Consider the following 10300-nt stretch of genomic DNA (forward strand, 5'->3'; position numbering starts at 1 on the left):
ATATCTCGTTATAAAATTTTAATTTTTTATAATTAATTTTTTGAGCTTGTCGATTAAGACTTTTAATGATTTTTCATGTAATCGTTATAAACCAGATCCCAAACAAATGATTTTCTGGAATTTCAAATAGCAAAAAGAGAGTAGATATGAGTTAGGCATCATGAAGTTCATAAAACCATGAAATATTTAGTTTAATTAGTCGTGTAGTTACTTTTTTAGCTTTGTGCAAACTCACATTTTTAAGTATTTTGATACTCGTATTTATTAGGAGTGATGAATGTAGCATATCATGCTCAATTGTTAAAGATCAAGTCATATATTCGATATTTTGAATTATAAAAAAATTATTCTTGTTCTAATCCCGCTTAATCAGATACTCCCTCTGTCCCATCCAATTCTTATCATTTGAAATGGAGTGCTCGGCACGCATTTTAAGACTCATAAAAAATATAGCTTCATAACTTATTTTTAAAATTTTCTTTTTCTGAATAAAAATTTAAACATTAAACTTTTATTCAAAAATAGAAAATTTTAAAAATAAGTTACAGAACTATATTTTTCATGAGTCTTAAAATGCGTGTCGAACACTCCCCTCCAAACGATAAGAATTGAAGGGGACGGAGGGAGTATTAGTTTTCACCGTATCGCGTCAGTTTATCCAGTTCAGAATTAATTATATTTGATTAGTTTAATTTGTAAATGATTAATTTAATTGTAGTTTGAATCATTTTATTTAACTGGTATGTTATATATTTAATGATGGCATATTAAAAATTATAGTTTTAAGACTTTAATATATACAACTTATTTCTCTGTATTTATAATTCAAATCTTTTTAGTAGTTCTCGTAAACGCGTTTTATTATTATATTGTTGACTTTTGATTAACAATATAGAATCTCCTTAAATTTACCTTCATACCACAAGTTATAGTATTTGAAATACATATTTCATCAAAATTACATCATTTAGATATATTTTCTGACACCAAATTTGATGTATTGTCACTATTGTTATATCCGTAATTTTTTAAAAAAAGATTTAGTCACACATCAAATTCTGAATTCATAAGTTTAAAATAAAAAATATTCTAAATAGGAATATTCTTTCAGTTACCTTATTTCGTGTTCTCCAAAATATTTTAATCTCTTTATAAATCGCTTTTATAATAAAAGAAATTGATATGGCATAGTATATGTTGAAAGCCTATCAATTTTTCCTTTCAAAGATGCTAGCTTAAACCTCAGTTTTTGTGCTTATTTCTCACATTCATGAGTTAAAATTTCTATAATATTGTATCGGTCCTCGTTTAAACTATTACGTTGGATTTGAATTCGTTCATTTTTATTCGAATATGAATTATATCTATTTTTAGAAATTTGAATCATGGCTCGAACCCGATTATTCATATTCTTTTTCAATTTTAAATTTATTTTCGTAAATAATTTATTTATAGATATTAATCTATCATGTAAACAATATATGAGGCTTAACTGAAATAATAACTTATCTCAAATAAATAAGATATTAAAATGAATATCGTTCATTTTTATTCGAATATGAATTATATCTATTTTTAGAAATCTGAATCATGGCTCGAACCCGATTATTCATATTCTTTTTCAATTTTAAATTTATTTTCGTAAATAATTTATTTATAGATATTAATCTATCATGTAAACAATATATGAGGCTTAACTGAAATAATAACTTATCTCAAATAAATAAGATATTAAAACGAATATAAATACAAAAGTTTTAAAGTATGTGGTTAATGCTTTTGAATAACAAACTAATTGTTTGTGTAGTTCAAATGGTTTGAAAGATGTATTTGTATGTGAGAGGTCCTGAGTTCGAGTCTTAAGAATAACATCTTTTTTATATATATGAGAAGAGGTTAGGTTCGGAGTTTGCGAGGCACGGGGCTCTAGTTTTTGCTGTATTTTAAATAATATTCATATATCATTATATTGTTCTTGTACGGACCTTGAGTTTGTATTATGTTTTAAATAATATCCGTGTGTCATCATATTGTTTGGAGCGTAACTATTACGTTTTACTTTTTGACAAAATATGTAAACATGAAAAATGTAATATATGCAACCTAATAGCATTAATAGTAATAATAAGTACTATTCCCTTCATTCCATTTTATATGACCCTTATTCCTTTTTGAGACATCTCTAAAATAATGAACTTACTATACTTACTATTTTTAAACACTACTTATCACTATTACACACACTACTTCTCTATTTTATACTACTCTTTTATATTAAATAAACACTATTACACTCACTACTTATCACCATTATCTCAAATCTGTTATTAAATTTTGATATATTCCACCACTTTACCCACTTTCCAACTAAATTTACTATTTTTTACTACTTTTTTCTTCATCTCCGTGAAAGTCAAATAAGATCACTTAAAATAGGACGAAGGGAGTATATTTTTTTAAAAAAAAATTACAGATCAAAAACTATATTTGAACTGATATTTCTATATTCAAATTCGTTAGGATATAGAGACCATTATCATATTATCTATGTTTAAAATTATATTCGAAATTAATACTGAAATTTTAAATTTTAAATATATTATACCTCATTAAAAGTATCTGTAATTTATTGTTGAAATTATTAAATTATTTCAACTAATATACCATGATTTTGATGAAAACCTGTTTTTGATGTGTGAATTACGATATCCTAAATCATGATTAAATGAAGATGTGTGGCCCGCGTTGCCCACATTTATTTCTTCTTTTTTGAGCGTACGTTTGCATAATTGTTAAAGTGATACATGATGGAGCAGATCACCAACACATTCTTTTTAGCATATGTTGCACACATTTTGTATAAATAAAAATTGAAACATATGTTGTACGTAAAAAGACACGTACCTTATTTTATTATAAAAGCATCAATTGAACTACTAACTGATGTGCTAGAAATATTATTTTTTAAATCGATCGCAAGCGCACAATCTCGTTATAGTAATTTATGATTCGTCCACAGAGATTAAAATAATTTTCGAAACCTTAATTTATTAATCTAGGCGGAAAAGAGATGAAGTTTTGGAAAGTTATGATTTTATCTAATTAAAAGCTGAAGAAATTGTTTGACTCTAAATTAACTAATTAACAGATCAAGGTAAAAACAAGAATTGATTAAAATTTGAATTTCCAAATTTTTTATTCGAAGCAACATTTAAACTCAGCATAGCAAAATGAAAAGAAAACGAAACCACTTACAACCTAAACTAACTCAACGACTGGGACCAGGAGACACAGACTCGTCCTCACAAGAAAACAACATACCTCAGTAAACATGTTCTAAAATTCGGCCAAAAGCAACTTCTACACTAATGACTCAGCAAACATAACAGAAATTTACACATAAATCAGCAGGAACACACTAGACCACAAAACTCAGAATTCGAAAAAAAAAAAAAAAAAAACTAAAACTAAAACTTAACCAAAAGGAAACAGAAAATCAGCCTATATCACGCACACAGTGCAAAATTGAAACAACACCCCACAATCAGAAAAACAGCTAACTCAAAAATGGACTCGGCTACAACTTCTATAACACAGAACTCAAATAAACAAACCAAAGGAGCAAACAACAAAACCCAGAAGAATGATTCAACAGCAGAACGAAACAAAAGCTCAAAACACCGAAACTATATCTCGACCAAGCTACTCAACAGACTCAAACTCGCGCAGGACTAACACAATCGAAAGCAAAGAAAATGGGTTCGACAATATCAGACTCGGAAAAACCCAGGCATGACTCGGAAACTACAACTCACAAAAACGCAGCAAAGAAAACTCCAGAATGCAACAACAGTAGAACACAGACCAAAGCAACCAACTATCGTCGACTCACTGACTCGACTACACTACACAGCAACTTAGCATAAAACCCAGACTCGGCATTGAAAATCCTAGACTCAGCAAGACTCGGACAAAGAAACAGAACCCAGAAAACGTATGAAACGCAGCAGTTAGTACAGGGCCACGACTCAAAACTCGGAGCAAACGACTCATCCAAGCAGCAATTCAAATGAACGAAATACAAGCAAAGAAAGTGAAATAGTCGATTTCTTAAACACAGGACAGAACAGGGGAGGTAATTTTATTTTGACGAAAAGCAGAGCAGGTTAGTCTTGGTTTTAAAAGAAAGAGGGTTTTTGTGATGTGGGTTGGTTTTTATATCAAAAGCAAGTGATAGTTTCCTTTCATTATAAAAGAGTTGCCAAACTACTGTGCAAATTGGTATCAAGAATTAATAGTTTACTAGCCAAAGTGAAGCAGCCGAATTGAGTTAACAATACCTTTAAGTCTCAAAACATTAATCCCCCGCACAAATGATTTTTGTGCTAGAGTTCATGTTTCTTGCAAAAATTAAATCTAAACATAAAGAGAGCTACCACTAATTAATGGCTCCTTCCAATCTACAAACAACTTTGAACTTTTTTTGTAGTTAGAGGAAGATTTCATGGCCAAAGAAAACATAAAGAACAAGAATGTAAGAACAAAAGATAAAATCTTGCATTAAAATATTAAAATGTGTTTACAAAAGGATGAGAGAGCATACAAATTAAAGCTAGATCTAGACTAAAGAAAGGAGGCTACTAAAAAGAGAAAATCCTAGGTTGGTTAAAACATGATGGGGAGATGAGTATTTATAGGGGAAATTAGGGTAGAGGGGGGTAGGTGTCCCATCTAGATGCTTCCTTGAGAATATTCCCCTATGATCCCTTTCTTCCATCTTTTTCTTCTTTTTGCTTTATTCTTTTATTTCTTCAAGCTTTTCAACTTTTCCTAAAAAAAAGACAAATAAACAAATAAATAAGTGAGAACAAGCAATAATTAGGCATTTAAAATATATAAAAATATGCACTCATCACTAACCGTATAATTGCACCCCAAAAATTTCTGACACCTTTGATGTGTCTTATCCTTTTATTTTTCATATCAATTATATAGTACTTCAATGTATTATATTTTTATTGTTATTTTAAAAATATTAGATGAATATTACTTTGATACAATATGTTATAACATTATCTCGCTATAAAATTTTAATTTTCTATAATTAGTTTTTTGAGCTTGTCTATTAAGACTTTTAATGATTTTTCATGTAATCGTTATAAAATAGATCTCAAACAAATGATTTTATGGAATTTCAAATAGCAAAAAGAGAGTAGATGTGAGTTAGGCATCATGAAGTTCATAAGACCATAAAATATTTAGTTCAATTAGTCGTGTAGTTACTTTTTTAGCTTTGTGCAAACTCACATTTTTAATATTTTGATACTCGTATTTATTAGGAGTGATCAATGTGGCATATCATGTTCAATTGTTAAAGATCAAGTTATATATTCGATATTTTGAATCATGAAAAAACTATTCTTGTTCTAGTCCCGTTTAATCAGATATTAGTTTCACCGTATCGCGTCAGATTATCCGGTTCAGAATTAATTATATTTTATTAGTTTAATTTGTAAATGATTAATTTAACTGTAGTTTGAATCATTTTATTTAACTGGTATGTTATATATTGGATGATGGCATATTAAAAATTATAGTTTTAAGACTTTAATATATATATATATATATATATATATATATATATATATAACTTATTTCTCTGTGTTATTTTATTTAACAAAGTAAAATTTATAACTCAAATCTTTTTAGTAGTTCTCGTAAACGCGTTTTATTATTATGTGGTTGACTTTTGATTAACAATATAAAATTTCCTTAAATTCACCTTCATATCACAAGTTATAGTATTTCAAATACATATATCATCAAAATTATATCATTTAGATATATTTTCCGACACCAAATTTGATGTATTGTCACTATCTTTATATCTATAATTTTTTTAAAAAAAGATTTAGTTACAAATCAAATTCTGAATTCATAAGTTTAAAATAAAAAAATATTCTACATAGGAATATTCTTTCAGTCACCTTATTTCGTGTTCTCCAAAATATTGTAATCTCTTTATAAATTGCCTTTTATAATAAAAGAAATTAATATGACATAGCCCATGTTGAAAGCCCATCAATTTTTCCTTTCAAAGATGCTCGCTTAAACCTCAGTTTTTGTGCTTATTTCTCACATTCATGACTTAAAATTTCTATGATATTGTATCGGTGCTCGTTTAAACTATTAAGTTAGATTTGAATTCGAATACGAATTATATCTATTTTTTGAAATCTGAATCATGGCACGAACCCGATTATTCATATTTTTTTTAATTTTAAATTTATTTATGTAAATAATTAATTTATAGATATTAATCTATCATGTAAACAATATATGAGACTTAACTAAAATAATAACTCATCTCAAATAAATAAGATATTGAGACGAATATAAATACAAAAGTTTTAAAGTATGTCATTAATGCTTTTGAATAATAAACTAATTGTTTGTGTAGTTCAAGTGGTTTGAGTGATGTATTTGTATTGGAGAGGTCCCGAGTTCAAGCCTCATGAATAACATTTTTTTTTTACATATATGAGAAGATGTTAGGTTCGGAGTTAGGCTCAGGTTCGGAGCTAGGTAATTTATTTGCTCAGGACGGAGGATTGACACGAACCTGTTGGGCTACTATATATATAAGTAGATATAAGTAGAAGTAGAAGTAGATAAGTAGATATAGACAAAATCACAAATGAAACTGATTCTCGTGCCCATGTGTCCGGATATTAAAATACTTTAGAAGTTTGGGGTACGAGTTTAAAATTTTATTTCATGCAACTAAGCATGAGTCTAGAATGGAAAAAAAATGATATTTGAATCCACATTCTCGTGAACCAAATGATCCTTTAGAGTTTTGATCGGATATGTAAAATTATTATTTATAATATTTTTGTGAATAAAAATATTAATGTCAGATTTTTATTCCCAGAAGGAGTAAAAATATTAATATCGGATCCCTTAAAGAGTGTGTTAGGAATTTATTATAAAATATAAGATATCGTAAGATGAAATGTGCCCTAAAAATAAGATTTGAAATATTTATCTTAGTGATATAAGGTATCACGAGAATATTGTTGGAATAATATTTTTTGTTAACGTCCTAGATTATGATTTAAGACATGTTGTAAGGCATCGATAATACTTGCTCTTATGCTTCTTTCTTTTTTCTTTCAGTTTTTCATATGATATAGGAATATTTGAGAGAGATAAATTATTTAATAGAAATTCGAGTGAACTTTTTTTTCCCGATTAATCCTGACTTTTGACTGATTAATTTCGTGATCGATTTTCAGAAAAAACGATTTTTTCACCGATTAACGCTTAATCAAGACACTGACCGACTGAACAGCGATTAATCCCGATTAATCGTCGAGTTCTGGAACACTGCAAGGACATAGAATAAAGTACGGAGGCTCGAGTACGTTACCATAATTTACGAGCCGTGAGGATTCAAATGCGATGCTGAGTTCCACCTCGAGACTTGACTAACTTTCCACTTTATTGTTTGGAACCAACAACAAATCTAGTGTGCAATGCACTTAACAAAGTTGTAGTACAATGTGCCGATTCTTTGCTTCTCTTTTAATTTATTCTCTGCAGCATTAGTCAACTTGGTGCATGTTCTCTTTTAACAAAATTCATGGTTTAGTTGTGTATATAAGTCATTACCAAACTTGTTGAGTTATTGTAGTTGTAGAAATAATGGCATCTGCAGATAATAATATATCAGTCAACAAGTTAGTCGTTGCACACAACTTAATTTATGCAGGAATTCACGTAGAATAAATCTCGCATACATACTTATCCACTACTAACTCACTGTCCATAATTCAGGAACAGAGGTCTTCCAAATTTTCTTCACCACTTTGTTCTATTAACTGAATTACTGAAGGCTGAAAATACACGCACAAAAACTTATTCAGATTTCTTAAATCGGTTTTTCTAATGATGTGCCCATGAGCACACAATAAGCACCAACTCCTATGAATTTGGTGCATTTTTATTGGTCACCTAATCATAAATAAAGATGGCCTCCCTGCATTTACATCAAGTCCACCAATCAAAATCTACTAAAACCATCAATTTTAGTGTATAATGTGTTCCCATGAGCACACACTAGACCAACCCTTCTTAAATTATTCTAATTTCAACAATAATTTTTTTTACCGACAATTTTTTAATATCACAACAATTTTTAACAATATTTTTCATAAATTTTGAATACTCAATCAAGTCAACCAACTTAATATTATTCATTTGAACCTACATCCGGAATTCACACACACAATTTATTCTTGCATACTTTACTCGTAAATACTCCTGGAGAATCAAATCTACGACGGGAAGGAGTAAAATCTTAATAGCATCTATGGGGAAGGAACGAAGGATATGTATTTTATGAGCAGTGAAATAAAAAAAATTAAAAATAATTAAAAAGCTGGAAAGAATCGAACATCTGAAAGGCTACTACGTAGCTGAAAGCTTGTCAGTTGTAAGTTGAGACGGTTATTAACCGTTAATTAGTTAATTACTTTATTTTTGTCATAAGCCATTGGATAAATGGACCATATATTAGCTGAGCACCACAGCCGACCTTTTCTGAGAGCACATAACGATAAGGACAAAAAGAAAAATTTTTAATAAATTATTCGCTCCATTTTAAACTAGTAGTAGCTTTTTTTTGACTTTTTAACAGTTAAATTTGCTAAATTTTAATTGTTAATAAAAAATATTCTTCTTCAACTTTTAAATATTAATTTTTTTGGTTAAAATAGATTAGATATATTTTTATAAATTTTTTTAAGAAATCAAAATTATATGATACATATAATTGATTATGAGTCAGAAATTTCAATTTATCCGAGTCAAATCAAAATAAGATCATTATATTGAGACAAAAGAAATGCGTAACAAACCTGACCGTACGTAAGCATTGCTTGCAAATTTATCGTATTGAAAACAAATTACTCTATAAAAAAATAATGGAATTTTTTGTAGTGTTGTTGGACATTTAAACCTTTAAATATTTTTAAGAGTAAGAACTTCAAGACACTTGCATACGACAATGAAAATACGCAAGGAGAGTTTAGCTTTTCTGTTGCACGAGTAGAAACGAGGAACATAACGACGTTTTATGAACCGTACATATTTGTTTTTTAGATATATATATTTATTATAATTTCTAATAATTTAAAAAGTTATTATAAAAGTATTGACATTTTATATATTTATTTGTATTTTTTATTTAAAAAATTTAATACTTTTTTGATGATAATTGAAATTTTAGTTTTTTTAATAATTTTTAATTACCCAGGAAGAGATTATTCAAATTTTCAAACTGATACTAACTAACTAATCTAACCACTAGTTTCAAAAAAGAAAAACTAATATAACCACTATAATCAAAACAAAATATGTTAAAAAATATTATATTTTACCAATCTATCATTACAACTAATTCAGCTGAGAATGTTATATTCCGGTGGCACTCTGTGCAGAAAGGTCGTAGGTGACTTGCATCTCGTAGAACTAAATATCCCGAAAATCTCGGCCCACGAATTCTGCAAATTAGCAATAATACAAAATATACATCTAGCTTTCGTAGAGTTTACGCTTATAAATTATAGTATGACCCTTGTGTATAAGATATTGAAGTGCTATGCGTATCTTTTCATACATGACAGTTATTGCATTCGTACAATTCGTATTTTCGTAGTAAAAAATTTCATGTAATTTATTGATTTAAATTTTATTTACCCATTTTTATGTTCATTATCCGACAGTACATGATCACAACCTATTTGTAAGAGTTGCTTGAGATGTTGGTTTTTGTGTTTTGGCGGCTGGATTTTGTGGATTTTGGAGTTAAGAATAAACCAAACCAAACAAATCTAATATATCCCGTTTAGAGTAGAGTGTGGGGAGGGTAAAATGTACGCAAACCATGTTCCTATTCATTTAGAGTAAAGAGGTTGTTTCCGTGAGACTCCCGGATTAGTGCAAGACAAAGTTTCATATGATTTTGGAGGTAAGAATGATGATGATTAATGAAACGTACCCAGTAGTACACAGTAGTCCCTCCTCTGTCCTTTGTATAAGTTTCAATTAATACCTATTTTAAAATTCAATTAAAATGTAATATACTAGTTTAAGACTCGTATTAAATATAATTATTAAATTATATTTTAAATATTTCAGAATTAATTATGAAAATATATGACAAAAATAATTATCCAGACAAACAATTTAGACCGATAATCTATCACATTAAATCACTATGAGTTACAAATCATTA

This window comes from Daucus carota, chromosome 9, assembly GCF_001625215.2.
Source record: "Daucus carota subsp. sativus chromosome 9, DH1 v3.0, whole genome shotgun sequence".
NCBI classification, from domain to species: Eukaryota; Viridiplantae; Streptophyta; class Magnoliopsida; order Apiales; family Apiaceae; genus Daucus; species Daucus carota.